At 46.5% G+C, this 6,000-nt stretch overlaps 2 protein-coding genes and 1 pseudogene across 2 annotated transcripts in view; 2 read left to right on the top strand and 1 right to left on the bottom strand.

Annotated features, from left to right (window-relative positions):
* The window catches only part of LOC144697819 (uncharacterized), a 4,557-nt pseudogene extending 2,466 nt beyond the window's left edge, over positions 1–2,091 (bottom strand).
* The window catches only part of LOC144697817 (uncharacterized), a 528,726-nt gene that overhangs the window by 387,185 nt on the left and 135,541 nt on the right, over positions 1–6,000 (top strand). The gene's annotated exons all lie outside the window — the stretch shown is intronic.
* LOC144696897 (uncharacterized) overlaps positions 1–6,000 on the top strand; it is a 394,826-nt gene that overhangs the window by 293,142 nt on the left and 95,684 nt on the right. The gene's annotated exons all lie outside the window — the stretch shown is intronic.

Raw genomic sequence — 6,000 nt, 5'->3', positions numbered from 1 at the left:
TATCAACGAACGTTCCCCCAGTTTATAATTGTTTCCTTCTGTCCCTGTTCTCCTTTATAAGATTAATGCATTACCCTCACTCGCACACTGCAGTGTGCTGTTTCAATTCATAGTAATCAGGGATACAGATGAATTACAGCAATCCCATCTCTCAAACATCAACATTCAAGATAGAGAAGTGTCTGCAGTCCCAAACATTCACATTTCGGTCTGAAGGCGGAAAAGGAGGAAACTGATTGGTTATATGGAGGCAACTGAAAGAAATGGCGGGGACAATGTCACTAATTTCAGTCACTGATTGTCCAATAATAAAATTCCATCTGGACCCACATCAGGATCTCTTATATCTGGAGTCCGTTGTGTCACTGTCCCGTTTTTCTCCCGGGTCAGGTATTGAACGAGCCGCTGCAGGTATCCGAACTGCCCGCAGTTGTGTTTAGTTTGACAGCCGGTACTTCATTCACATTGCGCGGCTCGGATTGCAATCTGCTGCCCAGGAGAGAGCTCTGTGACCCCGCTCCCAGGCTCTAAGTGACAGACAGTTCCCTCGGTCACAGTTAACACCGGGAGTGGAGTCCGGAGTGTCGACAATCAGTGCTCAATAAAAGCGATTCAGAGTGTGAGAGTCCGTGAAGTTAATGTTGTCCCCGATGTGCCCGTTAAACTAATAATGATCCAGATTCCGTCAACTCCCACATCCCACCCAAACTCCACTGATATCAATAATAAACTGACGGTGAACATTACCCGGGACAGGCTGTAATCCGGCGGGGTTTGGAGTCACTTACCGGCTGTGACAGTCACCACTGTCCCGGATCCATCCACATATCTAGTATCCCACCACAGTGACACCGCTCTCAGTCTCCCCGCTACAACAACCGCCGACACCTCGACCTGGCGGGAAATCATCACCTGACAGTAGAAACTGCTCAATTATTCAGCGGATTTAAATAAATAAACAATATTCAATGTTTCAAAGTCTCTGTCGGTTCAAACTAATCTTTGTGAGGCCCTGAGCTCTGAGTAAATGGTGCCGGGAACGAGATGTTCCCTTCATATAAAGCGGGAAATATATCAAAGAAAGATAACTGAATGGTGGAAATTACAATGAAATGTAACCAGGTTACAGCGATAATAACATCAACCCGACAATTCACTATCCGGGCCCCGAGAATTTATATTTAAATTATACAGAGGTATTTGTTAAGTTCTCTCCCACTGTGACTCCCCCATCCACACAGTGTTACAAGTCAGTATAAAATCCCCCGGGTACTTGGTGAGACATTAGTTAAGCAGCGGGGACAGCGGCTCCCCGTTCCAGCTGTTAAACCAGAATCACATCTGGTGTTAGGGGTTTGTAACTGTGATCAGTCATTCCCAATCCCCATTCACTGACACCGATCCTGGGAAAGACATCACTATCCGCGCACACTCGGCATTTATAAAACTCAAGATGTTAACGGCAATAATCAAATCTCATTATAAACTAGACTGTGGGGCAGACGGTGTGAGTCGGAGCTGTGGGAGTTTAACTGCAGATTAACTCCGCTTTTTCATTTGTTTCTGTGATAATCTGCAGTGAGAGCTTTTGTATCGCGGGAAGCCGAGGCCCATCACTGTGTGTCATATTCAGCTTTACAGTAATAGGTGGCGGCGTCTCCAACACTCACATCCCGAATTTCCAGCGAAAATGTCTTTTCTGCTTTATTCACCGACACAACAAATCTCCCCCCGCTGGAGATCCGCTCCCGCTCTGTTCCGGTCTGGGTTTGTTTGAAGAAATGTCCCGTTTGGAAATAATACCACGAAGCACCGGAGAAAACACAGGTGATGGTGAGAGACTGACACTCCTTCCTGGTCCTCGCTGCCGGGGTCTGTGTCACTGACTGACTGAAAGAGCCTGGAAATTAAACAGAGAGAGTTTAATGGACCATCGGAACCGAACCACAGAACGGGGTTAAAACCCCAGACAGTGTCTGTAATTGGGATGGACTCGGGCAGCTTTATATTAAATCCACACAATGTCGGTTTGTTTGATCGGTACTCACGGGGTAAACAGACACACAGGGTGAAAACAAGGACGATTCCCATCGTTCTGCTGCCTGGAGCTGAGAGTTTATATGACGGGGAGCTGGAGACTGCAGCCCTGGACTGCACTGGGAGACCGGACCTCAGAGCTGGACAGAAACACTTTAGGGGGATCGAGTTGATTTGCACAGGGCAGTTTTGTTGAGATAATTGATGGGCCGCACGGTTCCCGGGTCGCTGGCTAAGTGTTGTGTGAATAAGAGACAGGTTTATAAAAGGAAGCTGCAATTTTCTGACTCTACATTTGGATTGTGATCCGAATGTGAAAGCCCCTCCCACAATACTCTGGTGTACAGGGGTGGGGGAGGGGAGCTTTTCTTTCTGCCAGTTGTGCTGCCGCCTTCCTTTCCCCACAGCAAGGAACTGGGAGGTCGGTGCATGTGTTTGTATTGGGTGGTGTTTGTTAAAGGTGGAATGTGGGCCCAGGACACCAGGAGAATCCCCCCGCCCCACTCTTATTCTAATATTCCGGAGATTGTTTAACATCGCCCTGAACGGACTGGTGGGACCTCAATTAGACTTCTGATCTGAAGGCCAGCGCCTCAGACTCGGCATCTTCCCTGGCCTGGCAACTGGGGGCCAGGTTACAATATGAGGGAGTCCAGTGACATTGCCAATATCCTGGCAGATGTACACAACATACACAAAGACTAAGTAGCAGCTCGTTACCTTACTTGGCTATGTGGCTAGTGTCTGCTTCGGAATAATGTCAATAGTACGGGATCTGGAAGCATAGGAACATTCGAACAGGAGAAGGCCATTCAGCCCGTCGAGCCTGCTCCGCCATTCAATACAATCATGGCTGATCGAACACTTCAAAGTCTTTTTAAGCAGTAGTAATTCAGGCATGCTCCAGCGTAATGCAAGCAGACATGTATAATATCTCAATAAATGAGATTGGGTCTCATGTACCGGAAACAGAGACACAGGCTATTGTAATATAAACAGTGACACTATCTTGTGTAATACTGGGACAGGATGTTGCCTAACACTAATGGAGATGACCTCTTGCAATAATAACTGAGATATGACCTAGGATCACCTAGACAAAGATGCTATCTATTGCAAATAACTGAAAAAAGGAACAAATGCAATATAAAGTGGGATGTGGTCTCGTGTAGTTCGATTGGGGCAGTGTCTCGTGTAATATAAACATTAGCATTAAAATGTTGTAGTCAGTAATAACAAAAATAGGGCCTCGTCTAACATAAGTGGAGGCATATCTAATGCAGTAATAGCTAAGACATCATCCAGTGTAACAGTGCAGTGCAGTAATAAATGAGGTGACCTTTGGTTTAATATAAACAGATGGATTGTACAGTGCACTAATAAATGAGTATTGCTTCATCCTTGAGTAACTGTGTACGACCAGGCACTGAGCTCATGCACTGAAGTGGCCGTCACTCAAGTCACCGTAAAGGTGCTCAGGTTCCTATACCACTAGTTTGTTTTATTTTAACTTGCTGTTTTTTTTTCTGTTAGCTGTGTGCTAATGTTTGCCTTTGTTTCCCAACGTTTCCTTTAGCGTCATCCCCATTTTCCTGATTACAATCTCCAGGATTCTCCAATTTACATGCTTCCTGGTGTCACTGAGGTGTCTACAGACTGTGTGTGCGTCCCAGAACTTAAGTGAGTGTTAGTCTCTCTTGTCCATTTGTATTATACAGAGCACTGATGATCCCTTTCCCGCAGTTCACTGCATCAAGTGTCATATCGGAGAAAAGCCATTATCAACTGTTTACTTTCTGTGCCTTTATAGTTATTTCTACATTTCTGCATCAATACCCTTCTGTTATTCTCGATTTGTACCACTAACTGTCCTCACCTCAGCATTATACACCTCTCTCTGTTAATATGTCCTTCTACCATTCAATGTAATCAATCTCACCTTCATTTATGTCCCTCTGTTCGTGTTTCACTGCATTATCACCATACTGAGTCTCATTTTTATCAAACTCCCTATGCATCGCCCATCGTTCTTCGTCTCAACTTTATATTCGGCATTGTGCAGGTGTCTGAAAGCATACAGACAGACACAGGGCTAATCCGTAGACGAGGTACACATTCGCCTGTCGCAGCTCAATGTTTCAAATCTTTAACTACTGAGAGCAGACGGCACTGAAATTATTCACCATGGGGACTCCATTCGCTGATCTTCACAGGTAAATCTCTCAGGCCTTTAACCATTGAGGCCAGACAGGCACTGAGCCGATATACGACGGTGATGGTGGAGGCGGCGGCGGAAGGAGGGGGTTTTCACTCACCGACACCGGAACATTGTTCAGGTTTTAAACACTCGGTATAAAGTGTGGGGCTGATCCACTGTGGAGCAGGAGGCAATCGCGTGCACAGGGACAATGTTCAGATCTTCCTTTCAATCACTGCCATTGCACGATTCAATAATTTAAACTCGCTCTCTCCTTTTCTGTTTCCTGCCTGGATTTGTAAAGTCTATTTATTTATATCATTTCTGCTTTTATTTATGCTTCTTTCTCTCCATCTCCCTCTTCCGTTTACAATCCACAGGATCCCCCGCTGCCAGGCGGTGAGAAATTCTCCGTCTATTTACTGAATTCGCTGGACTTTCTTTATATAAGGAGCTGGGTTTGGGCGGCTGAGAGTAGTCGTGAGGTGCGGGGAGTCCCCTGGGGGTTCGGGGGTTGGGGGTGTCCCGTGGGGGGAGTTGGAGTCTGAGAGGTGGGGGGACTCCCTGGGAGTTCGGGGGTGTGGAAGGAGACTCGTGGGCGTCGGTGTGGCTCTGTACAAAGTTACCCAGAAGCTAGAAGTGGTTTTAATTCTAACTTTCTCTGGGCAACTCTTGATGTAGGACAGTCCGAGGTTTGCAATGTAAATTGTATTTTCTGTTTGTTCCCAGTACAGAGCAATTGCCCATGGGAAGTTTCCACTTCCCGGACAATTGCCGTGTAAACCTTGCCTGGGAACTCCGGGCGGGGTGTTCCCCGGCGCATCTTTGGTGTATCCTCCACTTACACGGCCTTGGAGTTCGGAGGTCATGGCCCAACAGAATGTTGCGGTTTTCTTGCTCCTTTAAGGAAGCTCAGCTTGAATCTGACACTAAGGCTGAATATTTGCCCTTGTTTCCCGGTGTTCGAGCGCCCTCTGCTGAGCATTAACTGAGCCGCTCGTTCTGGCATTTTGACCGTGATACGCCGTATCTCTGCCGTGGGGATTGTGCACAGAAATACTCGGCTGCGTCGCAGATCAGAGCCTCAGCTCCGTTATCTTGGTAGTTACGTTAAATGTAGAAGAGAATTGACCAACAATGTCTGTCTTCTTGTTTTCATTCTCACCGAACAGATTATTGGGGAGCTGTGCATGTTGCCCGGGCTGCTGACTATACCAGAACAAATGGTTATGGAGCAAAAATAAAAATAGCTGGAAAAACTCAGCAGGTCTGACAGCATCTGCGGAGAGGAATACAGTTAACGTTTCAAGTCCGTATGACTCTTGGATGGTTATGGAGATATGTTTTCAAGATGCAGATCACGTGGTGTTACTGCCGTCTTCGGCATCATTTCAGCTTTGGCATCATTTCAGCAACCGACCCGATCACTGTGTCTGGATGGCTCCATCCTAACGTAAAGTAGTTGGGTAGATGTCATCATTATCAGGATCATCATCACCATTATTTCAAGTAGCTTCATCATCAGCAGCATCACCTTACAATTAATAACATGTGGGTTACAACAGTCAGGGGGAGAACGGATTTTTTTCTGGGAAGGAAATACTTACTAAGAAGTGATATAATGACGAGGACCGGGTGTGATGTAATTCCCCATGATGCTCCCTGAGTCTGTAACTCGACAGTCCGCCAAATCCTCTGCCAGGGCAGAAGTGCAGATCCGCGGGGCCCTGTACTGCTGATCCAACCAACGTCAAACCAGGAACAGT

This window comes from Cetorhinus maximus, chromosome 23 (assembly GCF_964194155.1).
Source record: "Cetorhinus maximus chromosome 23, sCetMax3.hap1.1, whole genome shotgun sequence".
NCBI classification, from domain to species: domain Eukaryota; kingdom Metazoa; phylum Chordata; class Chondrichthyes; order Lamniformes; family Cetorhinidae; genus Cetorhinus; species Cetorhinus maximus.
This window is presented reverse-complemented; position numbering and strand designations above follow the sequence as displayed.